General features: G+C 43.0%; 2 long non-coding RNA genes across 18 annotated transcripts in view; one reads left to right on the top strand and one right to left on the bottom strand.

Moving 5' to 3' along the window:
- The window catches only part of LOC112678853 (uncharacterized), a 145,166-nt gene that overhangs the window by 108,674 nt on the left and 9,977 nt on the right, over window positions 1-26,515 (top strand). For 2 of the 17 annotated variants that reach the window (XR_007404828.1, XR_007404822.1), the window contains one exon: window positions 10,886-12,666. The exons of 12 other annotated variants lie outside the window; for them this stretch is intronic. This is a non-coding gene — a long non-coding RNA (uncharacterized LOC112678853). Of the gene's footprint in view, window positions 1-911; window positions 12,667-26,515 lie in introns of those variants that run through there. 3 more of the 17 variants (XR_007404827.1, XR_007404823.1, XR_007404829.1) reach the window with 2 other exon arrangements.
- On the bottom strand, window positions 10,900-24,730 carry LOC125753308 (uncharacterized). The gene is made up of 4 exons (XR_007404833.1): window positions 24,361-24,730; window positions 24,105-24,191; window positions 11,805-11,906; window positions 10,900-11,343 (listed from the first exon to the last, which is right to left on the bottom strand). It is a non-coding gene; the product is annotated as an uncharacterized LOC125753308 (long non-coding RNA).

The following is a 26,515-nucleotide window of genomic DNA, read 5'->3' as shown; positions in this document are numbered from 1 at the left end:
GAAATTTCCTTGTTGCAGTAACATCCAGATTACCCACAATGTGCTAGGAAGAGAATTGCTTTGTATTTCCGAAGTGAAACATCCAAGTTTACCCAGAAATCCCTTTTTGTTTCAGTATTAATGAAAATTTGTCCTAAAAAATAGAAAGGCAAAAACAAAAATATTACACCCCTGAGTAACCATAATGAACATGCACATTCGCTCTTTTCTTGATGATTTAGTCTTGCTTGGAATAGCATCCTGCGTGCCCATGAGCACTGTCTAGTAACAACATCCCAGCCCATCCATTATACGTCAGGAATAACCTTGCAGGAGAGTACAGTTCCTGAGAGCACGAACTCTGAAGCCAGATTGCTTGATTCACTCCTGGCTTTGCCCTTACGAGTGATATGATCTTGAGCATCTCTGAACCTCAGCTTCTTTATCTATAAGATGAGACTAAAAACAGTACCCACCTCTCAAGGCTGTTATGGGGATTAAATGAGTGGATGTGTATAATATGCCTAGCACCATACGAGGTTAACCTGGTTTGCCACTCTCACAACCTGAGGATGTCAGGCACTCCCAGTGGGAAGAGAGATGAGAGACACTTCCAGCGCCTGACTCCGGTGAACCACAGTCTCTTCCACATCCCACTACCCTGAGTTCTGAAACTGGATTGTCAGTTCTCCTCTTGCTCCACCCCCACCTACCATCCTGAAGATGTAGATGCTGGAAACTGGAGGATATCAATTGACCTCACAGAACCCCCTGGAAATTGCATTTCTAAAATAAATACTGCTAACCAAGGGAGGCTAAGTTTGCAAACAAATTCAGCTTTCCAAGAAATATCATATTTATTTATTTTTTATCCACTCCAGCACTGCACAATGATTCCAAAATTTAATCTTTGTGCCTTTCTGACCTACCAGGATCATACAAGGAGCCAACATGGCCTTCTGAAGTCCTAGTGCCTGGTACTCCCTAGCCCATGCCAGGGGCGGAAGAAGCCAATTATTACTGGGGCCAGCATCCCCATTTCCTGGACTCAAGCCCTCTGAGAACTCTCCACAACCATTTCTGCCCAAGGTCTCATTGCTAAGGCTGGATGTGGACAGAGAGGAGGTGAGGCTGCCGTGACTCAGCAGACCCACCCATCTCCACCAGCACCCCAGTCTCAGGATCGCTCCCCCTCCCTCTCAGCTTTCACTTGCACACCCCAAAATCCTTATCTCTCTCTGCTGCCTCAGGAGTTCACAGTCAAGCGTCCCTAAACGACCTACTTTCTTAGAACGAGAAAGCTGGGATAGAATAAGTGACGCACAACAGAGTCTCATTCAAGTGCATTCTTCTATTGCAGCACAAAGCACAAATATTATCCTAATCCATTATCTTGACATACAAGCTTTGTGTGTTGCTTACTAATCGTTCTCATGAATACTAAATGCAGCAACATAATTCTGGTGAACTGAGGATCCTGGTTCTTAAGGTTCTACTTAATCATGCTTTGAAGTGCTTTGTTTTCAGTGCACAGCTGAGAACCCTGACTGTTTATACTATCCAGCTAGCAGAAAAAGCTGATCTTGTTTATTGAAGAGTGACAAATGTTACCGATGTCTGATTTGGGGGCAGATATGTCAGAAATGTATGTGTCTGTTTATGCACCTGGATGCATCTCCTCAAAATGTGGGATTTCGGCAGAAGCAGCTTTGGCGGTCCTCCACGTCCAGTCCTCATGGCCGACTACCAAGAGTCTCACCCATCCGGTTCTTGTAAGGATGGGACCGTGACTGCCAGCAATTGGAGATGGTTGGGCTCTTGCCTCCTGGCACCACAGTAAGTGCACACACATACGTGCACCCAGGACTGATGGTGGGAAGATAGGGACGGGGTGGAGGACAGCGGGGAATGCAGGCCCTATACTCATCCCACCTTATCAAACAATATCATGACTCCAGTTCATAGACTTTAATAATCTCCAAACCAGATTCATATGCATTATCTCTTTTGATCCTCACAAGGACCCAGGAAGACAAAAATGACAGCTTCCTTACCCAGGAAGCATCCATGATAGGCTAAATAATTGACCTGCCTGAGGTCACTCAGAATGTGAGGGAACTACACAAAAACGTGGCTGTCCCAATTGGCAGGTAAAAAAATGCTTCTCTTACATAAAACCCATCACAGTTGAGAGAGCATTTTTTCTTTCATTCTTTTTTTCTTTCTTTTCTTTTTCTTTTCTTTCTTTCTTTTCTTTCTTTCTTTCTTTCTTTCTCTTTCTTTCTTTTTCTTTCTTTCTTTCTTCCTTTTTCTTTCTTTTTTTAAGAAAGCATTTTCATATCTATTACATCATTTACTCCTCTCTCCCAAAACTAGGAAAGCAGGATGATCACTTTTTGGGGAACAAAATGTCAAACTGATGATTTGCTCAGAGTGACAGAAACAGCTACTAAACAAAAGAAGGATCTTTGGTCTTCAAATCCTTTGCTCCTTCCCCTATCTCCTAGCTGCCTTTCCATGAGCCCTTTTGGCCTATTCCTTTGTCAGTCGGCAGCCAAAAGCATCATCCCCCAGAATCGGGAGGAGTGCTTGGTATCAAGTATGTGTGCACCAGGCACACAAGTATGCACCAGGCACTGGGCTCATTTTGAGAATTCAAGAACGAAGGAGAGATGATCCCTGGCGGGGTTCCAGGAGCAGCGGGGGAGACAGACTGGTGAACAAACAATATGCTATCAGCAGTTAGTGCTGGGACAGTGGCGTGCACAGGTGCTCTGCATATTCAAGGTGGGGGAGATGCGTTCTTCCCACCCAGGTGGAGGGTGGAGGTGATACTGGAACTCTCCACGGTCTTACCCAAACACAGGAATTAGCTTACATGCAACATCAAAGCTGAAAGGGCAAAAACTTACCTCTAGCAGCTTATTGAGACTAATGAAAATCATGGGGTGGGAAAGAGATCAACTAGACTACTGATCTTTTCTATTCTTAACACTTTGGTTGAAATTGCCCTGAGTCGTGCTTAGAACACTGGATATTTCTTGGAGCCGTAACAGGTAAAAATCCTCAGCAGCCAAGTTGTTTATCTAACTTCATCCCGGAATGTGTGCCATGGTTGCCAATATATCCTGAGTAAGGAAAATGAAACGGCCAAATTTAGTAGCAGATGACAAGTGTCAGGTCCAGGCGTTTCCGAGAAGCTTAAGAAAGCCCGTCCTGTTTACTGAAAGTCTGAACCTCCTTTCCCAAAGCCTGTCCTTCTCACAAGGATGAGGGGAGTGCTCACACCCTCACACCCGAGCTGTTACATCCTGCAGCTTTCAGAAGAGGAAATCAGACCCGCCTGCCTCAGGGGTGCCCGTGGGGATGCTGGGCAGCCCTGAGCCAGCTGAGAGGCTGGCATCATGAATGAGCACCCCAAATAGTTATGAAAAGAAAGCCAAGACGGTATAGGTGTTACATGTTTCCACAGCACCCTGCCTCACTTCCTAAGCCCGGGCACCTTTTCCTAATGGAACACCCACAAGCCTAGTGACCGCAACCTAAGGAGAATGGCTTTGGTTCTTAAATTCTTGCCAGCAGGAAGGAGTAGAAAGCTGCCTCTAGACTGTGACTTCCCGAACAAGTCCAGGTGTTAATATTTTAAACAGCAGAGTCAGTGATCTTCTTGGTACTCATCTACTATTAGAGTAAGCTTTCTCCTACAGGCGCTGGAAAATCCTTTGCATTTTGAATCTTTTTTTAAAGTTGTGGCTTGCTTAGGTTATGCTTTTTGTGACATTTGTTGAGTTAGGACCCGGACCACAACATTGTCTCCTACACTCTCTAGAAGGGATCATTCCCTTCTCACCGTTTGGCTGGCCTCCCCAGGGTTACACCCACACAGGCCAGCAATCTAATTTCCATCTGGTCAACCCCAGGAGCTATTTTGGGTTTGGCCTGCTTTTAATCCACTTTTCCTGCCAATGCAGGCTCAGCCCCTCCACTCTCCAGGGACCCTTTCCTCTAAGGAAACATTTGAAAAATACAGACTTTCCAGAGGACAAAAACCAATGCCCATCTCAGCTCAGAGTGCTGCCAGGAGGTGCTAAGTACTACCCTAAAACCCTTCTAGGGAGAGACTGAAAGGCAGGAGCTGGCCTCTCCATCCTCAGCTCTCAGGGCTTTGCACCTCCTCCTCCTTTCTGCTCCCAGCCTTTGGCTCCCTCCTGCAATCTCCCCTTAGTGCACCTTGCTACGTGTCTGACCTTGGCTCATGTTTTATTTACTCTGTGCCTGCCTGGAGCGCACGCACGTTTGTCTAGCTAATTCCTGCTGGCCCATCAGGCCTCTTTCTGTCTCCAAGGTGGCTCAGGTACTCCTCCTCCACACTCTTGTAGACCCCGCCTCGGTGGGGCTGTGACCCCAACCTTACAGAGCTGGACCTTTCGCTTGTCTGTCCTCGACCCCCTCGTGCCAAACTGTAAACTCCTTATGGTCACCACTGTGCTTCTCTAGCCCCTGCCCGCTAAGTGCCAGGCCCCTATGCCTTTGCTGAATTAAATTTAACGGAGCTAGAAAAGTATTGGCAGGACAAAATGAGAGACAGGAAGGAGGACTGGAGAAAGAGAAAAGAAAAACCAGCATTTGGTGCAAAGCAAGAAGGCACCTCCAAACTCCGCCTCAATTATCATGCTTGACCTCACATAGGGACTAACAGCAAGGATGAATCAGACAGAAACGATGATACTATCTCTCGCCTCTGCTGCCTAGAGAAAGGGTCCCCACGTTCATTGTCTCCAGGGGCCAAGTTAGGTAACATCAGTGTGAAGAAGTGGGCCAGGTATCAACCAGCAGGGAGCAAGGGAGCCATAGAAGCACTCAGGAGAGACCCCCACCGGACCAGACATTGCAAATCCAAACAGCGTGGGCCACGCAGAGCCAGCCTGTGGATCCAGTGTAGGCTCAGATGGCCAGAGCAAGAAGTACAGAGCTCTGTGTTACAAAGGACAAGCCTAGAAACAGAATCCGTTTCCCCTTATTTTTCTATATTTTACTTGTTTAAAATGCACTTGAAGGTGTTCTTTGTAGGGGTATTCTAACTACATGGAGCTACCATTTAACACGCTGTTTCTATGGGGGAATGTAGTTCAGGTTCTAACTCTAACTGTGAGGACTGCACTAGCACCTTCTCTTTGGTGATGACAGCGTCCATTGTATCAACATCTGAGGGACAGAACTCCCAACAGGGAGACAATCCTGGGCCCTGGAAGCTTGGGTTCTCTCCATACCTCTGGATCCATCTCTGTATTTCCCCTCATACTTGACACTGCAGACATACCAAAGTATCCACCGGAGCCACTTTATCCCCAACCCCTTACCCACCGTGTGTCATCTATGCTCTCTGCCTCACCTCCACCTGGCTCTCTTCTCTCCATCCTCGGGGATGCTTTCCCGAACCCTCCCCCAGCTAAGTTGACTGACTCTCCAAATGCTTCCACAGCACTTGACTTCCCCCAGCGTGGTGAGTATCCACACTGGAATGTAATTGGCATTTGCGGTAGGCATCCTCACTACACTGGCAAGGGCAGGGCATGGCTGTATCCCCAACACCCATCCAGTGTCACACACTTAGTGGCCAAGGCTTGGTGAATGAACAAGTGAATCAATGAAAGAATAAATGGACAAAGTGGATACAGCACACTCTCCAGCTAAATCTCCGACCAGGTATTTTCAAACAGATCATATAACACACTGTCCTAACAAAGGACAGGAACAAATAAATCTTGAATCTGAAATACCCCATACCTGCACATTTCACCTTCACAATAACCTCCATGAGATAGGTATTACCATTTTCCCTTTACAAAAAAAAAAAAAAAATGTAAATCGAAGATCAGAGATACTGAATAACTCGCCGAACATCACACAGCAGTAAATGGCCGAAGCCCAAACTCCAGCCCCAATTTACTGACCATAAAACCTGTGTTTTCCCACCATACCATACTGGTCGGAGGTTGGGACATCATCAATATAGAGGATAATTGTGCTGCTGCTACCATTCCTAACTTTAATATTCTAGGTTGAATCAACTCTTTGAAGATGTCAATTCCCAGATCAGATTCTGGATCACAGCTGTTAGGATTAGGCAAATTGGTCTTTAACTTTGGGTAGAAACTTCATTTCAGTAGCCTGGGATTTCTACCAGCATTGAGCATTCCCTCTACCTGCTGTCCTGGACCTGCCTCTCCCATTTCCCATTCTCATTTAGCATATTTTAAAAACCATTAACAGACAGCCTCAAGCCGGATCCCCAAATCTTCCTAATTAAGATACCAGGGCAGGCACCTGGGAGGCTTAGTGGTTGAGCATCTGTCTGCCTTTGGTCAGGGTCCTGGGATCGAGTCCCACATCAGGCTTCCCACAGGGCATCTGCTTCTCCCTCTGCCTGTGTCTCTGCCTCTCTCTATGTGTGTCTCTCATGAATAAATAAATAAAATCTTTAAAAAATATATATATATATAAGGGCAATATTTATCATCATATTTTGGTCAATATAAGTAAGAGAGAGACAGAGACAGGCAGCAAGAGAGAAACTGAAAGAAAAAAGCAGAGTCGTAAACAATAGGCTCTTAAAATAACACTATTCGGGAGAGGTGTAATAATGACGCACATCACTAGAGAAGGGAACAAAATGGAGGAAGCTCCCTGGCGTCTTTGTGCCTTATGAAATTACTGATGAAAACAATTCTTAAAGTCACGTAGTATTAAGTGACAAGTAGTTTAACTACGATAGCATGAGTCAACTACTGCATATTCTGTTCTATTTTAGCATTGAATCCTAAGATGATTCAGGCTAGTCCTGTCCTTTCCCAAACCGATTTAAAATCACATCTTCATGTAAGACAAGAGGTACAATCACTGGACTGCAACCCAAGTGGCAGCCAGTCTTCACGAGATTCCAGCTCAGGATCTATAAAACCCCAAGACAGCTGCATGGAAAGGACCCAGGGCTGTTCACACTGGCTGAGGCGGTCTTTGAAAATGGGCCAGCAAGGCTCACGGAGAAAGAAAGCAGACCTTTTCAGAACTCAGCAACACAGTGACATAGGAAAGGAACAAGGGCTGCCCTGTTGAATTTTGCAAATATGAATTTTATCACACTTATGAAAACAGGTCCGGGTACAGCCTATGCCACCTATCAGCTCATTGAGTTTGTTTTGGGGGAGAGGCAGTTTTATGCCTACCCTCTATTAGGCAGAAGGGTCATAAAGAAGCAAGGATCCTGGACGGCAAATTCAGTGGTGTTTTCAAGAGGGGAATGGCAACACACAGTGGGAGAGAGAGGGGTTGTCTCTACCAACTGGCGTACAAAAATGGACTTATGCCACAGGGCTCCAGATAAACTACCCATTACTCAAAACAAGAGGAAGTCTTTTATAAGAGAAATATTTAGAGTTGGAGAGCCATAGTCCCAGAAAGAAAATGTCTTAAATGAAACTTTATGTCTTTGTAGCTTTGCACTCTCAGATCCGCAAATACTTCATCACTATTTTCTTTCTTCTACTCCACAATCTCACTATCCCTCTGCAAGGTTAGGGGAAGTCAAATTGTTGCCCATTCTGCAGCCGCTCAAGAAAATACATTATACTAAGCAAAAGGAGCCAGTCACAAGAAGTCCCACGCCATATGGTTCCATCCACATGAAATGTCCAGAGTTGGCAAATCTGTAGAGGCAGAAAGTAGATTATTGGTGTTTAGGGCTGAGGGGGTGGGGCATGATAGCTAAAAGGTATGGAGTTTCTTTTTGGGATAGCGAAATGTGCTAAAATTATTTGTGGTGATGGTTCTACTCTGAATATACTTGTATATAGTATACTTGAAAATTGCACATTTCAAATAGGTGAGTTGTATGGTATGTGAACAAATTATAAAGAGAGAAAGAGAGAAAAAGGAAGAAAAAATTAAAGGAAGAAGGAAAGGAAGGAGAAATGAAAGGAAGTAAAGAAAGAGAAAACACAGGAGCCCAAAGGCAGGACAAGTAGTATATAATTGCCTCTGCTCAGCCTAGAATCTAAATTCTCTGCTTCCTTTTAGTGTGAGCGTCCCCCACCCTCTCCCTCCCACTATACACATTGACACATACCAAAACCTATACTCCAACCATCCCAAAGAATTTACGTTTCCACTTGAACTCTATGCAGTTCTATTCCTTTGAGTTTTGCACAAGCTCCTCTCTACCTTGAATGCCTACCTACCATTTCCCACCAAAGGAGCTCCCCTTCATCCTTCAAGAGGGCTTCAAATGCCACACCCTTCAGGATGTCTCTCCTGGCCTCCACTGGTTGTTGTTAATGGCTCCTCCTCTTCACCTCTGGAGGACCCATGGCATCCATACTATATATAGTAGGGCATTTGTTACAAGGTACTACAACCTATTTCAATGTACATGGCATCCCCAATGAGACCACGAACTCATGAAAGATACTATATTTTATTCATCTTGGTATTGACAGATGCCTGAAACAGTGCCTGTCATACAGAAGACATCTAATAAATATTTGCCAAGTGACCCAATAGCATGGAGATGTGATACCCCCAGATGCAGGTCATGGAAAGATAACCAGAAATGATCCCTAATTCCCAAGGACAGTGGAAACATTAATGGTTTCTCAAAGAAAGTGTCTGGGTGCCTAAGTCCACCCCAAGTGAGAATCCTGCCCACAGAACTACAGGGACCCTTCTGATGCTTGGGCGGGATCCATATCAGGAGGAAGAACGCAAATGGAAGGCAGAGTGTGCGGTTAGAGAAAGACGAAAAGAGCTGTGAATGCCAGTAGAACCACAAAACAAGCCTTGGGGTAGCAAGCACAATAACAAAGGAGTTTGCGGAATGTTTTCTGGGGAAACCAAACTCCATAGAGACTGCTTGATCAGAATTGTGTTTAAAATGAAATCTAAGCACTTGCTGATAGCAAGTCTAGAAGTTTCTATACATAAAACAAGCATCCTGAACAAAAGAAGCAGCCAAACTAGCGCTGACAAGAAAGGACAAGAAAGGGGTGTGAAACATAGCAGAGGTCAACGTAGCCTGAGAGAAGAGGCTAAGAAGTCAGAGCGCAAGTTTCTACATAAAACCAGAAAGCTATTAATGATATCTGTGGATTTTTATGTATTTATGGTGATGATAATGGGTAGATTTCCTAAATGTAAGCTCATTCATTCTGAAAAGTCATTATATTGGCCTCATAGAATCCTGAGTTGAAGATGTCCCTCTAGGTCTGATCAAATACGGACAGAGCTTGTTAACTCCTGTGCAATACTAGGAGCTGCAGAAGCTTCTAAAGAAAAGAAGCCATTCTAGAGTTACTGTTAACTTGACCTTATTTATGAGTTAACCTTATTATATTGCTATTTAAAAATATACCAATAAAAATGTAGATATGAATTCCTTATGCTTGTAGCTCTAATATAATATGAAAAGCAACACAAGTTTACAAATTAAATGGAAACTACCTCAAAGGTCAATAAAATTCAAATTAACAACATTAAATTAATGACACCAATAACATTGTTTTGTTGAAATCACTTCGCAGCACAAATGCGACGCTGGCATCATTACGATGCTGGCATTTTTGAGTGTGGCATGCCTGTGCCACCCTGTGCCATGGGATGACTCAATTCTCCCACCACTTTTCTTGGTTTAATTTGGTGCTACACCTCCATTCATGCAAAGCTTCAAGATGGCATTTGCCCTTCACTGGAGTGAATATAGTCATAACTGTGGGTGCTCAAATTGTACCAGCAGGCTTGCAATAAGTTCATCATCCAGTTGCTCCAACTATTAAATTAAATGCATAATTTTAAATTATTGTCGTATTATAAAGGTTAGACTACTATAAATTATTTCTACATAGAACCTGTGGATTCCTCTTGAGAAACAGTCTGTTAGATGAACCACCTACCCCGGCAGCATTCTCCTATCTATGGAACCAGTCTGATCACTCTTTGGGCCCAATGAAAGACAGACCACTCCAGTCCCCAGAAATCTTAAGACACCGTAGTTCCCTGCCCAAGATAGTGTCAGTATTTAGAGCAATACAAAGAAATGGATACTTTCACAATGAGTTTTCCTCCAGAAGTTACTGGTGGAGGGAAGAATTCCCAGAAAGGCAAAGGGCAGAGAGGATGACCCACCTCCCTCCCCAACAAATCCTCCCCAGGGCAGCTTCTCTCCCAGCTGAGATCACCTCCTCTGACCCCAGTCTCCATTGGCCACATGTGGCTGTGTCTCCCAGGAGTCTGAGCGGCCAGTTAACAAAGCTCTGTCAATCCATTAGTTGTTTTTCAACTCGCTTGTCTTGTTTTTGTTTGTTCTTTGTTATTGTTTAGCTATGGTAAAATACATATAATATATGACTGACCCTCTTAAATACTTTTAAGTGTGCGGTTAGGTAGTGTTAAATATATTCGCATTGTTGTACAGCCAATTTCTAGAAATTTTTCAACTTGGTAAACAAACTTTATACTCATTAAGCTATAACATCCCATTTCCCCCATCCCCCTGACCCATGGAAACCACCATTCTACTTTCTGTCTCTGAATTTGACTACTCTAGAGGCCTCATATAGTGGATTCATACAATATTCATCCTTTTGTGATAGGCTTACTTCACTTAACAGAATATCTTCAAAGTTCATCCATGTTGTATACAGCCCTGAATTTCCTTCCTTTTTATGGCTGAAGAATCCATTGTATGTATAAACTACGTGTTGTTTATCAGTACATCCACAGTTGGACTTTAGGTTGCTTCTACCTTTCGGCTATTATGAATAGTGTTGCCATGAACATGGGTGTATCTTATTTTACTTTTTACTGAACTGACTGGTTATTTGGATTCTAACATATTAACCTCTGAATTTTCTAGATTTCTCAATCTCCTTTCAAACCTGAGAAGAACTTGCCTCTGAGATTTGGTACTTTTTTTTTTTTCTTCAGTGTACGATTTCATATGCTTTCTGCCTCCAGGCATGGGCACAAAGCTTCATGGATGACAGGTTGTAATGGCTAGACTCCAGAACATCCTGCAGGAACACGTAAATGTGTGCATTGACAATGATGTTTGAATCAACTTCCCAGAGGAGGAGAACTAAGAGGGGTGTTATTCTCAGCCATCAGCCACAGGGTGTCACCTCGATGTGGTAAGATTCTGGTGTATCCTCAGGGCCCTGCAATGGAGCTTTGAGAAGCCTCCTCTCTCACCAGCCTTCCATTCCAGGGATTTCACAAATGCTTCAGTGGAAGCTACTGTCTTAGAAGTGATGAAGGCAACCCAAAGTAAGCTGAAATTGTAGGTGGAGGCTGTCATTCATCATGACGTCTTTCCTGTGAGTGACACATGAAATGTGCTATTACTTCTGGAGGAACACTTAGAATGCCACTCTCTAATGGCTCACACACACACACACACACACACACACACCACAGAAATCAGGCCGCTAATGTCTACAGCCTGCTGATGTGAAATCCATCCTCCCAGACTCAGAAGCCTTACAGAAGTTCATCTTAACACAGATCTAGTTTCTCCTGGTTGAAGAAAATAATTCCCATGGGGCATATTTGTTCCCCACACCACATGAGAATCTGTGTTTTCACAAAAGAGGAAATAGAGGTGTCTTCCCTCTCTGGGTCAACAGCTGGGCGAGGAACCTCGGGCTTTCCCAGTGGCCAGCTGGTCTTCCCTCTGTGCACACCTGGTACCAGGTGGCAGAAAGAACTCACAGGAGGCTAAGGGGTAAAAGATGGAAGAGTCAGCTTTCTTAGTAAACTTCTTAGATGATACTCACCTGCTGGAGGTGAGGAGGGAGCAAGGGGCAGAGGATTGAGCCCCAGGCTGAGAACACTAATGGAAGTCCTGGATTCCCGGGTGGGCCGCTTCCTCCTTTTACCTAAATTGTGAAGCTGATGTGAAGGCCACACATAATTTGTGACAGTATTTTGTAAAGGCTAACATGCTTTACAAGTGGAAGGCATTGTTACTTTATAAAAATAAATAAATAAATTTAATAAAAATAATTTCCTGCTTTGAAACATTTGGTTCACAATTTTAATGGCTGCAAGGTAAAATTTGGTTTTAGGAGTGAGCAAACGATTCTGCAAACCACCAGCCACATTCCCCCAGGCCTGAATCCTGTCCAGGATCAAAGGGCTGCTTTAAGATCAAAAGACTCTGCAATCCAGAAACCAAGCCTGGATCTGCCTCACCCTAGTGCTCCTAGAGGGGACCAACTCCACAAAACAGTAAATATTCCCTCCTCTTTGTTCCCAAGCGAGCTCAGTTTCCACTTCTTTTTTTTTTTTTTTTTTTTTCACCTGCATGACTTACTTATTTTATTACTAGAGGTTTGGACCTGTTAATCCCTATCCCTATTTCACCCATCCCCTCACTTTCCTTGCCCTCTAGTAACCACCAGTCTGTTCTCTGTATTCACGAGTCTGTTTCTGTTATTTTGTTTGTTCATTTGTTTTGTATTTTAGATTGCACGAAGAAGTGAGATCATATGGTATTTATCTTTCTCTGTCTGACTTCACTTAGCATAATACCCTCTAGGTCCATCCATGTTGTATATGCAAATGGCAAGAGCTTATTCTTTTTTTATGGCTGATATGATTCTAATATATATATATATATATATATATATATATATATATATATACACCACCCCTCTTTATTCTTTCATCTATTTGATGGACACTTGGGTTACCTCCATATCTTGGCTATTGTCAATGATACTGCAATAACTATAAGTGTATGTATCTTTTTGAATCAGTGTTTTTGTTTTCTTTGGGTAAATACTCAATAGTGGAATTACTGGATCATATAATATTTCTATTTTAAATTGTTTGAGGTATCTCTATACTGTTTTCCACAGTGATTACATCAATTTACATTCTCACCAACAGTGCACAAGGGTTCCCTTTTCTACGCATCCTTGCCAACACTTGGTATTGTCTTTTTGATACTGGCCATTCTAACTGGTATAAGGTGTTCTCTCACTGTGGTTTTTATTTGCATTGCCCTGATGATTAGTGATGTTGAGCATTTTTTCATGTGTCTGTTGGTTCTGTATGTCTTCTTTGGCAAAATGTCTATTCAGGTCCTCTGCCTATTTTTAATTGGATTATTGGGGGGGGTGGTGTTGAATTATAAAAGTTCTTTATATATATTGGATATCAACCCCTTATTTATTATTTGCAAAATATCTTCTCCCATTCAGTAGGTTGCCTTTTTGTTTGTATGGAACCACAAAATTACCCTGAATAGCCAAAACAATCTTGAAAAAGAACAAAGCTGGGGGTATCATAGTCCCAGATTTCAAGATATACTCCCAAGCAATAGTAATCAAAGCAGTATGGTACTGGCCCACAAAGAGACACATAGATCAATGGAACACGATAGAAAGCCCATAAATAAATCCACACTTATATGGTACTAATCTACAACAAAGGAGATAAGAATATACAATGGAAAGAAGATAGTCTCTTTTATAAATACTGTTGGAAAAACTGGACTGCTACATGCAAAAGAATGAAATTGGACCACTTTCTTACACCCTACACAAAAATTAACTCAAAATGAATTAAAGATCTAAATGTGAGACCTGAAACCATAAAACTCCTCAAGAAAACTCAAATAGTAATCTCTTGGATACTGGCCTTAGCAACATATTTATGGATGCCTCCTCACGCAAGGGAAACAAAAGCAAAAATAAACTATTGAGACTACACCAAAATAAAAGCTTTTTCACAGCAAAGGAAACCATCAAAAAACAATAGTTTCCACTTTTATCCCCTTCCATACCCAGGAAGCAATGAATGCTCACAGTGCTTGCTCAGGGCAAAGTCAGAAAGGAGCAGGAGAGCAGGACAGACAGATGACCAGACAGATGACCTAACCCACTCAGTGGTGGGCACAGAAGTAAGTCCTCTTTGCCTTATACAGATTTCTCAAAATGACCAATGGAAATATCAAAGGAAATGATCAACATAACAGGAAGTATCACCATTAGAAGGAAATATAAGTGTGCCTTTCCTGTTTAGTGTAAACCTCTAATGATAAAAATTCTATTAAAAGTAAGTTTGCAGAAGATCTCTGTTTAGGACACATTTCCATCCCTCTCTTTCTCTCCCCCATCACAATGGCCTCTACTTCTCTCAGAATAATGAAAATCTTAGTGGTTTCTTCCAGTTACTCATTATTCATTCCCCATCTCCTTCTCCCTCCTCTACCCTCCAGCCCCTTTCTTAGCTCAGCTCTTACCTGGACTATGACACAAGACTTAGACAGCCATCCCACTCTGATCCATCTTCTAGTCTGCAGTTAGATGCCATTGAAGTATGTCACCCTCAACATAAAACCATTCCATGGCTTTCCATCATGATAAAACAGAGTTAAGCTCTTTGCTTGTCTTACTGGTCCTGCATGAACTGACCTCTCCCCTTCTAAATTCCTCTTCTGCCTCTTCCTGCCTCACTATTCATGCTCTAATCTTGCTAAAGCACTTGTAGCTCCTAACAAGCATTGTGTGATTTCAAGTTTCCTTGCTGTTGCTCACACTCTTTCCTCAGCCTGGAGTTTCTGTCCATCCTTTGTTAACATAGCTATCCTTTACACACCTTTCAACACTCAGCTCAGCTTCCATCACCTCTTGAAGACTTCCCAGAAGCTCCAGGTTAGGCTGAGTGCCCTCCTCCATACCCCTAATGCATCCTCTGCATACCTCTTCTTTGGCCATAGGTGTGTTATAAGCCATGTATAGGCCTGTTTCCCCAATAAAAACTGTAAGCTCTTAATGGGAGGAACTGTTCCCTATGTTTATTTGCCTCCAAAGCATCTAGCACTGTGCTTAGAAAATAGTAAATGTTTGTTTAAAAAGCACTAGTTACTTCCTATTGTGACTAGCATGGAACCACGTTGCAGTAGATGCCCAGTGGATGTCTGTAGAACTTGTTTTCTGGGGTGGAAGGCAGAGAAGAGCATGGTAGACCTTTCATCAGAATCCCAGATGATGGAGAGGTGTGAGGCTCCATTGCTTTTCCTAAATACTTTCCCCAAGTATGGCACCTTTTCAACAATCATGACATGATAGTTGAGAAGCTTGTGATAAACAGACATTAGAGGAAGCAGTGCAAAATACCTGGTTGAAACACCAAGGACCTGGCTATGAGGTGTGAAACAAAGATAGTTTAAAGCAAGGACCCTTTTTCCTGTACTCTGTGCCAGACCAACCTTTTTACCTCAGCCTGTCACCTCTTCTCTCAATCCTCAGACGTTAAAACCTGCCACACATCTGTATTTTGGGTTTCAAGGTTTTGTTTGCTCATATTCTATTCTGCCATAGAATCCCCATTTCCGCACCCTCCAATTCATTTTCCCTAAAGCCACATTGCACTACTACCCATTTTGAAGTGTCTATGAAACTCTTTCTTATCATGTCTTTGTTAGAATGGGCATTCCTTCTTTGTGTTTCATCATCCTAGAACCCAAAATCATTGCACATTTGATATATATACTCATTGTTCACCTATCTGTCTCTCCTACGAGGACTAGAAAGTACTTGAGGCCAAGATATATGTACCTTTATGTCAATAAACCTAGGCCAATGTCTGATTCATACAGCTGACTGATTGGACTTTCTCATATAAAGAAAGCAGAATCCTGAAAGAATAGGTACACTCTGGTGGTGGTGAAGGGGAAGTAATCGGGAGCCAAAAGAATGGATCAAGCCTCCTGTGAGTTGATGTGATAATGCCTAGCAGTGGTATTAGGCATTGAGGTCACTTGAGGATGGGAAGAGAGAATGGGGAAATAATTCCCAATAGACTGAAAAATACTTTACCATGGTGGTACCCATGCCTCAGGCCCCTTACCTGCCCAGTCAGGAATCTTCCTGGGAGTTCCAGAAAATTCTAGAACCTAAAAGAATTACATATGCAGCTATTATATTTGTGTTTGGGCCTGTCAGTTTGGCGTCCCATTTTAATGGAAACCCCACACCAGTTAAGACCACAGCTTTTGTGTGACTTTAATTCCAGCAGCCCCTACAGAATGCTTCCTGAGGTACCCAGAGAATGTTTGATGACTTGTAGACCATGTTCTTTGACATTAAAATAGTCTGTAAACATGGGAGTGGCTTCAAATGAATTTTGACTAAGTCTTAGGAAAACAGCCTCAGTCAGATTGTATTCATTTAGTTTTTTGTTCACATTCCACCGCCTCTGACATGTCACAGCCTCTTCCTAAATAGGCTTCTAGAAGTCAGGAGCACATTTACATGGGAAAGAGTGCTGACTGAAGAGGCTGAGCACCACACTAGCTAAAGTGTCCCAATGGCACTTCCCAATGGGAGTCTTGTTTTCATACTAATATTTTGTGCATTTTAAAGTCAGCTCCGTCGTACATACAACTACCACTTCCTCATCCATAAATCAGTTGGGGTCAAGCTAATTAATACAACAGAACTATAGTCGTCTCATCTAAAACAAACACTATAAGAAACAAAGAAACCAGAATAAGAGAGTCCAGACTTGCCAGAGGAGCTCATATGCTCAACAGTTAATAGCAGAAGAACCTGTAAGAGGCATAAAGATGCAAAAGTATAATTGTAACACACATAAAATGATAGCCAATGCCTCTTGAACATCTGTTAGGTGCCAGGCACTTTTTAGACATTATCTCATTCAACTACACATAACCCTACAGGATAAACGTTATTAATCCCATTTCACAAATTAGAAAATTGGACTCTCAAAGAAGCCAAGTATTTGGGCCAAGATTTCTCAGTTGGGAAGTAAGGGAGCCAAGATACAAACTCAAGTCTTATTGATTTCAATTCAGTGCCCATTAGGCTGTGCCAACCATTTCACACACACATAGGAAACCAAGAAGAGTGTCCTCTCCACCAGGGCACAGTCAGAAAACAGGAACTTCACTAGTATTTTATCAGAGACAATCTACTACAGAGAATTGTTTAAACAGGTACTGGGGGACTGAAAAGGCAAGCAGGGAACCCCAAGGTGACAAAAGCTAGCAACTGCAGAAAGTAGCCAACAAACCTCTCTAGAGCTGCAGGAACACAAGAGAGGGGACTGGGCGGTGCCAGACCCTGGAAGCTTGGAGAGAGGCCTGGGGAGCTAGGCCTGGGACTTCTGAGGAGGGGGCACTGCCTGTGTGGGGCTGGTCCCTCAGAGCATGCAAGTGCTATGGGACTGCTTTGGGGAATTCTGAAAGATGCTGGAAACTGCAACTGACTAGAACCTTGCTGTTTCCAGAGTGAAAACTCACTGATGGAGATGCTGATAGGAAAAGCAAGCAAACAGAAAGGGCAAGTAACTCCTCCTCTCTTTGCATCACCCTACCTCCCTGGAATGTCGATAATTGGCAAAGGAGACATGTAGTCAGCAAAGCTCCAGCCAATGGAAGAATACAGCAGGTTTAGAGCTGAGAGAATTGTCTCCTAACCAGCACGAGTGGGTTCTGTGGAAGCCCCAATGCAAGTGATTGGGAGTATGGGAGATAATAATGATCACTAGAGTAATATCAGCTGCCATTAGTGAGTGTCTACTATGTGACGTTCACTGTGTTCCATCCTTTCCACACATTGACTCCTTTGGTCTCTGCAACCTATGAAGTAGGTACTATTGTTTTTCCAATTTTGCTCATGCAGAAACTAATATTTAGAGATGCTAAGAGCCCTGCAAAAGGTTAGGAAGAAGAGGGGCCACAACTCAAAACCAGGTCTCTCTGGATGCTAAAACCCTGCTTTAACCACTCATATTTGTTTGCTAGGGCTGCCATAACAAATTCCCACAAATTGAATGGCCTAAAACAAGAAAATTTTATTCTCTTAGAGTTGGAGGCCAGAAGTCCCAAAATCGAGGTGTTTGCAGGGCATGCTCACTTTGAAATCTGTAGGACTGTGTTTTCCCTCTTAATCTCTTATAAGGACACTTGTCACCAGATTTAGGGTAGACTCAGGTAATCTAGGATAATCTCATCTAAAGATTTTTAATTATATCTGCAAAGATGCTTTTTCCAAATAAGGTCACATTTGCAGGCTAGGATGTAGACATTTCATTTTAGGGGCCACAATTCAACCACTACACCACCATACCATGTAAAATTACTCCTTCACTTTTGAAAATCATGTTCCCAAACTATTTAGAATGCAATCTGTATTCTCGTACCATTTTCAGATTTCAAAACAATGTTTTGTGCTGTCTGTAGTACTTTTAATATTTGATGCTCCTGTTCCTTTAAGCTTTTCTCCCTTCCTAAAAACATCTTCTGCAGCTCCTGTCATCTGGAACAGCCACCCTGTATGTCTTTGCCTCATCAACTCTTGATCTCATTTCAAATCTCATCTTCAAATTTCCTCCCTCTTCTCTTCTCTCTCCTTGACTGCTTTCTTCAACTTGACTTTTGTTCTCACTGGTTTGGCAATCCCAGAACTCAGTGGACACACCTGGTCAAAGGAGTATTATTTTAGATGAGAGTTTTTCCAACCACAGGGTGAAGGCTCCCAAACTTTTCATCACTGGATCCAACAAAAGATAGGTGTCTCTTCTTGGTATTCCCATGACAGTGTCTCTTCTTGGTTGGAAGGATTGAGTGATCCATTTTGCAATTCACCTGGTTGAGGACATAGTTTAAAAATTTATGTACCTTGGAGATATGCTTTTTATGTGAGCATGAAGGGCAAAAAGATTTCTCAAGGCATGAAGACACGGGGAAAGAAAGGTGTATCATGCCCTTTTGCTAAATAAAATATGTGAGCTAAGGGCCCCTTATTGCATCAAAATTAATGAAATGTATTTCATATGCCTGGTTTAAAAGAATAAAAATACAAGATGCCTTTCTCTCTCATGGAAATATGTCAGACTCACCTTTATTAAAGTCTGACATATTTGCTAGTGAATATTTCCAGCATTCCAAGCCACTATATCCTTTAAATTTAATTCTGAAGTTCATAAATTTTGCTTCCTAAAAGGAAAGAAGATGAATATTAGAAAGCAAAATCTTGAAACTCATCCAGGGTTTTTGTTCAAGTGTCTCAATATCAAAATCATCACTATCTGTTTAAAATTTAATTTTCAAAAAGTATTTCCTGCCTCCACAGACATGGTATTGATGTGACTGCACTGTTTTTTCCTCTTTCCTCACAACATTCTTGGAAACATTTCTTCTGCAGGTGGGGTATGTTTTTGGCATTCATCAAGGTAATTCCTTGCATTTCATTTATTTTCCTCAAGTTCTTTCTTATCTGTGAGTTCATATTTTACTTTAAAAAAAAAGCAATAGATGGAAAAAGCAAATGGATTTCTTCAGACATGCCACTTCTTCCCTTCTTTATGACCAGGAAAAGACCAAATCCTGCCTCTTCCCTCATTCTTCTTGGTATAATTGATGGAAAAGTCATTATGCATTTGATACCTCTTCTCAAGTATTTGAGCTAGTAAGAGTAATCCTTACCAAGTTTGTCTGCCTCATAGAGTTACTCTACAACTGTGTCTTTTGTGGGTTTGGAGGGGGAAAGGTACAAGTATTCAAGAGAGTCACGAAGAGGAAGCCTTCCTGGGAAACTCCTGCCCAGCAGATGACTATGGCTCCAAGTATCTTCCAGGATGTTCGACAAATGTCTGTTGGCAGAATTAATGATAGTAAGATGTATAAGCCTTTCATTTTTAGGAAATACTACAGGCTCATGAGAAAAGGCAGGAAGATATGGGTGGATAACTATTGGCAGGAAAATGGGACAAGGTGGCGTAGCCATAGGTTTTATTTAGGTTTTTGTTATATTTAAGGAATTCCCAGAGTTTCATCCAGGCATCTCTGATCAAACACACAGAGAAGAGAAAGCCATGTGAAGATGGAGGCAGAGGTGGGGGTGATGTAGCTACCGAGGCAAGGAACGCCAAGAGCCACCAGAAGCTCAGAGAGAGAATAAAACAGATTCTCCCTCGGAGCCTTCAGGAAGAAGCCCCCTTGCCGACACCTTAATTTCAGCCTCGTAGCCTTGAGAACTGTGAAAGAATACATTTCTGTTGTTTTAAGCCACCCACACTGTGGTTATTTGTTATGGTAGCCCTAGCAAACTAATATAGACTCTTGCCCAGAGGGTGAGAAAGTGTCTGGTTTAATGAGTACCAAGGGATGTGGATTTATTAGGACTTCTAATGGATTTAATACAATTTCTTGAAAAAAAATATAATGAACACCAATTATGTGCCAGTCCCTGTTCTCTGCTTTTAGTCCAGTGGAAGCCATAAACCAATAATCATGCTGGCAAATGCCTAATTACAAAGGAGATGAGTGCTCTGGAGGGAAGGATCGGGTTTTATGAGTGAACACAATGAAGGAAACCAAGCCTGACTGAGGAGTCAGCAGGAGTTCTCTGAGGACAAGGCTGGGAATGCACAGGACTAGAGGAGAATAGGGTTGTGGCCCTCTTCTTCCCATTCACCACTGAGTGGACGATGGGTGCTTTTCTGGTCAAAGCGAATGTACCTTTCCATGCTTTAAATGGTGTTTTGTGAGCTTCCTGACACCTCAGTGGCTTCCTAAACAGAGTTTGGGATTACTGATCTGAATAAAAGATAGTAGAAAAAGGGTTCACACTTTTTTTTTTAGCCAGTAGATTCAATCCCCTCCTGCATCTTCATCATCATCTGCCCTCAATGCTCAATGGCTTCCTCGACTATTAAGAGATGTGATAGAGGTGGAGGGAAGATGAGTTTTACATTCAAGTAAACTTAGAAGTTTATTTAACAAAAAAAGATTTTTTTTTCTGTAAAACTTCTTACAGCCTCTCATATGCTGGTTTGCACTGTGCAGCTCCACACGAGTGATATGATATGCAACATCCCCTACATCTTTGAACCCAGAATCCTTTCATCACAGAGCAGCTTACGGGATTAGCATTCCGTGTAACACATTTTGAGAAACGCTGCCTCAGGGCAACTGTTGAGCTCCACAAATCGTTGATTTTCATTTTCCTTTCTCTTCCTTCCAAAGTGCCTTGGACAGAACTGAGCATCCTAGTCCCAGGAGATCTTGTCCAAGATAGCTAGACCTCCAGGTTGGTCCTCACTGGAACACGAGGAGATGTGGCCACATCCACAAATGAAAGACACCTTCTAGGTGGTAAATGTAAAAGGAACAAGCCCAGGCTGGACCCTTGTGCCTGCTGACTGCTTGTTCCTCCATACCCCCTTGACCATGTACTCTTGACTACTACTCTTGTAAACAGAGGGCCCACACAGGTGTTGGTAAAAATATGGATACTCAATAGGATCCAGTGACTGGACATTCCCTTAGCATAAGACAAACCAGTCTCCAGGCAGAGTGGCCTGCGATTGACACCTGTGTTCTGTGTGATCTAAAATCTCTTAGCTTCGTTCTGTTGCATTCTGGGATATACAATTACAAGCATTGAAGTCAAAGAAGCAAAAAGGATTAAACAATTCCATGACCATAGCAGTAGATACACACTATTAAATGTCCTGGATCCATTTCAGTTCCCCTAATAGTCTCTCAAATGTCCTCATTTCCAGACACACACTGTTAGTGACTCATCACTCTTTTGCACTTTCTAATAAGTCATAGAACTTCCTTGTGCTGTAAGGAGAACTTACGGGAGAAGCAGCTTTATTGCTGTTGTATATTCAAGGCATTTGACCATAAAGTGCTGCAGAATCCTTGTGTGTGTGTGTGTGTGTGTGTGTGTGTGTGTGTATTTAGAGTCCTATGCCGGAGCAGGCTAGTCTAACAACGAAGGTTGTTAGACTACAAGGAGCATTCGCCAAGTCAGGAGTCCACCCGAAGATTAGAGATTGTTGCAGCTTCTTACATTAAAACTTGAGCAGCCCAGGCTTCCTCAGAGAAAACATGCTGCTTATTTAAGGGTAGCTTGGTATAGCAGGAAAGATGGGGAGTGGAGGTTCAGATCTTGGAGGTGCAGCTGATGGTTGCATATAGCCAGGTGTCACTGGGCAACTCACTCTTCTTTTTTTTTTTTTTAAGATTTTATTTATGTATTCATAGAGACACAGAGAGAGAGAGAGAGGCAGAAGCAGGCTCCATGCAGGGAGCCCAACGTGGGACTCGATCCAGGGTCCCCAGGATCAAACCCCGGGCTGCAGGCGGCGCTAAACCGCTGTGCCACCGGGGCTGCCCCAGCAACTCACTCTTCTGTAAAATAGAGATGGAGACACCTTCCTGGCAGGATATTTGTCAGGCATGAAGATAAACATGCAAAATCCTTGGAACAAAATAGATACTCAGAACACAGAAGCTATTAAACCTCCCCTATATTTATTGCATCTTATTTGCAAGCTAAGCCCACATCCCCCCACCCCATATACTGCCTTTACCTCCACTAATTCAAGGCTTTCTACTGAGGGGAAGTCAGTAGAGTAGCCAGGGTCATCGGAAGTTGCCTTATTGGGCTTTACCCTCTGCATGGTTCATTCATTCATTCATTCATTCATTTAGAAAGTATTTCTTGAGCACCTAGCACATGCCATGCACTAGATCTGATTGCTTTCCAGCATCACCAATGCCCACTGATAACCAGACGCACCTGCCCCCTTACATTCTCTTTTCTTCCCTGTTCCCAGGTGCATGCTCAACCCTGAACTTCCCTTAGGTCTCCTGAGACAGTTGTACAGACTGCACTACACAACTTTCAGGGCAGCCTCCACAGCATACTTCTGCTTTCTTGCTTGTCCTCCCTGCCTACATACACCTAAAGAATCTTTCTGAGGTTATGCTAATAAGCATAATTAGCACAATAAAATTTAAGAAGCAGACAAGGAACTATAGGGAGGGGAACAAAAACTCCCATCTGAGTGTGAGACCTGGCTCCTCCCATCACATAGCTCAGCATTCTGGCTTGGAGGTCACAGGCCGTGTTAACAGTATTCATGGCTACAATCCCAAGTATTTGCATTTTCCTTTAATGCTCAAGGGAATCTTATGGAAAATGTTATTTCCATTTTACCAGTGAAGAAAAAAGATCCAAAGGAATTCAGTAATTTGCCCAAGGTTTCAGAGGCAATGAGTAGCTGAGCTAGGACCAAAACTCAGTTCTAACTCCCACGCCTGTTTCCTCATGAGGTTGGTGGTCCAGCAATGCTGTCCAATAGAAATTTGTGTGATAATAGAAATTTTCATATCTATATTGTTTAATATGGCAGCCACCAGCCCATTGTGGTTATTAAGCGCTTGCAGCTAGTGCAACCAAGGACCTAAACATTGTTCTTTTAGTTTATTTTAATTAATTTAAACGTAAATAAACCACAGGTGACTAGTGGCTACCATATTGGACAATGCAGATAGGGCTGTAGTGCTAAGCCTGAGCTACGCTGAGAGGGTTTCTGGGTCAGTCACCATGTCTTTCCATAGGCTCCATTCCCCAGAGCCATCCCTTCCCCATTCCAAGTCCCAGGCCCAAATGAACTCATTTGGGAATGACTGTCAAGTGTCCCCAGAACCTTTGAAGAAGGAAATGACCCTAAAGATGGTCAGAACTCACAGGCTACCCAAATGGCTTGATAAGACCTGGGGTCAGGAGGGCCAGGCCACCTGATGATCACCCACAACCCCCTTGGGGCCTTACTTTTCCCCATGAGTCCCATACCTCTAGGCCACAGCTTTGAAGTCAAAGACAAATTCACCACTGGAAATTAAGTAACCAGCTACCTCCCTGGGTCCTAAAGGGAGAAGATCCCAAGAATGAGAGACAGACTCTGAGAGAGAAAGAAAAAGCAAAGTGGCATCGCCTAGGGAGAGAAGTACAGATGAGAAGTCCCCAGTGGAATCCAGTCCAGTCTTATTTTATTTGGCCAATAAAAACCATTAGAAAAAATAGTTAAATTAACCAGATTTCCAATATTCAAACATAGTGAGAATTCAAATAAAAACTAGTTTTCCCACTCCTCCCAGAACCTTGGGGCCCCTGTAATGCCCAGTTTCCTTAGTATCAGTCACCCAGGGCAGGAGCAGCTGCCCTGTTGAGATGGACCAGAAGTTGCTCAGTCCTCTGCGGCCCCCACCGCTGGTTCCCCACACATCCTTCTGTACTCACCTGGCTGACCTGGCTACTATCTGCACCATTTGTGGTTTGGATCCCAAAGCAGAGTGCAGTCCTGGGCAAGGCACCTCTGTGGGGGGCCTGGGAGAACATGATGGGGTATCTTGTATCTGGAGGCCCAGGGGGTGCCATGGGGTAGAAGATGAAGAAAGGGCACTCAGAGTCAGGGAAGGAGGCAAGGAGGGAGGGAGACAGCTAGAGCACACTAAAATGAAATGCCACCACCTCCACACCCTGCCTCCCCCCTCACCTGCACCGAAGTGTGCCAGACGTTTCTTGGTATCTTTGGTTTCTCGGAACGTCTCGATCTCCAGCCCCCAAAGCTTTTTCCCTCTACTTTTTTACAGCACCTGGATCAGTGCCAACCACACAGAAAGAACTCGAGAAACTTCAGTTGCTCCCAATAAAGTGCACTCAATTCAGAATGCCTCCATCAGACCCCCACCCCAGTTGTCGCTCCCAACTGTCATTATCCCTCCTGAGTGCTTCTGGGTGCTCTGCCCTGCGTAAGCTCACACTAGAGCTCTGTAGTCACCCCCCACTGAGAGGGGTCTCTTACCTCAGGCCTCTGCCCCCTGTGGCTGACCCACCCACGTAACAGCACAACAGAGGAAGCAGTTCCCTCAACGTGGTCCTGGAAGCTAGACCAGACAGTGGTATCAAAGCTGTGACCCACCCCATGATTCTAATGCTTTGCCTCTCCTTCTTTTAGTAGTATGGCCTGTTCACTTGAGATTTTTCTCCAGAAGGAGAGGAGGGAATCTGGGAAGGTCACCAGGCGATAAGCTCTTGGGAAAGGGGAACTATGCATCTTCATTTGTCTGTCCCTTGCTTTGGCAGAGTCTCTGGCACAGAGTAGCATTTCTCCAAGTAAAGCTCTGAGCAAGGAAAAGTGTGAATAGAAGGAGGAAGAAACCCTAGACTAAAGAGAGGCTCAAGGATGTAGGTTCAAGCACCGCTGTACCTTTCTCTACCCACGTTAGCTAATTCACAGAACCTGAGCTTCTCCTTCCTGACCTGGGAAAAATAAACAATAATATGTACCCTGTTGTTGGTTGGTGCAACCCTTAGGTAGTCAGAATGTCACCTGGCAGGAAAAAGCATAAAGATTTTTAAGAATAGGAGCTCAGTGATCCCAACCCTGGGATATTGTTTTAAGAAACTAATTCAGCAGCAACAGTGCTATTCCATGCATCAAGAAGATTATATGGAATTACAGTCAATAATGGGATATTTAATGTTCTCTAGCTATTCCCGACAGGGGAATAGTTACCTCTGTATGGCATTAAAGCATGATAAACGATTTTTCACTAATAAAAATTCACATATATGAAGATGATCTAAATACACAGACTCTATCATCCTTAATGCTACTATTCTTTTGAAAACAAAATCTGTTCATATTGCTGCTCTACTTAAAACTATTCAATGGCCAAAAATTCAGGAGGTGGCTTGCTGAGTTCATGTTTATGCAATGTGAGAGACTGCCAAGCCATTTCCCAGAGCAGATGTACCATTTTACTTTCCCACCAGCAGTGTCTGAGAGTTCCAGTTTCTCCAACATCCTCGCCAGTACTTATTATGGTCAGTCTCTTTAATTTTAGGGATGCCGATAGGTGTTTATTGGTATCTTACTGTGGTTTTAATTCACATCTCCTGATGACCAAGGATGTGAAACGTCTTTTCGTGTTTCGTGTCCTACTTTTTTACCCGAGAGAAATAAAAACCCATGTTTACAGAAAGACATAGGTACATGAATGGTCAAAATGACTTTACCATAGTCCCAAACTGGAAAACCAAATATCCACCAACAGATAAATGGAAAAAAAAAAAAAAAAAGTATGGTATCCTCATACCATGGAATATTACTCAGCAATGAAAAGGAATAACCTTCTGACACACCCAACAACGTGAATGAATCTCAATGACATTATACTGAGTGAAAGAAGCCAGATGTAAAAGGGAAACATACTACGAATATGAAATTCTTGCATAGGCAGAGCTAATGTATTATGATTGAAAACAGATCAAGTGGTTACCTGGAGCTGGGGTTAGAGGGGAGTGTTGACCACAAAGAGGCACAAGGAAATTTGGGGAGCAATGGGAATGTTCTACATCTGAATCGGGGCGGTGGTTACGCAGGTATGTCTGCCCAACCTCATCAAACTGCACACTTAAAATGAGCGCATTTTATTGTATTTAAGGTAAACCTCAATAAAGATGTATCAAGAAAAAAATACTCCATTGCTCCTCACTATGTCAGAGTAAAGTAAAAAATACTAGTCTTACACACAAGGTCCTTGATGATGACCCCTCTCTATCCCTCCCACTCCGTTTCCTGCTAAGATCCCACCTGTCTTGGTCCACCACTGAAATACCTACAGCTTCCTGGTCCCCATTTTTTT

The sequence above is a fragment of the Canis lupus genome, chromosome 22 (genome assembly GCF_003254725.2).
Source record: "Canis lupus dingo isolate Sandy chromosome 22, ASM325472v2, whole genome shotgun sequence".
NCBI classification, from domain to species: Eukaryota; Metazoa; Chordata; class Mammalia; order Carnivora; family Canidae; genus Canis; species Canis lupus.
Note: the sequence above shows the minus strand (reverse complement) of the source record. Positions and strands in the feature narration are given on the sequence as shown.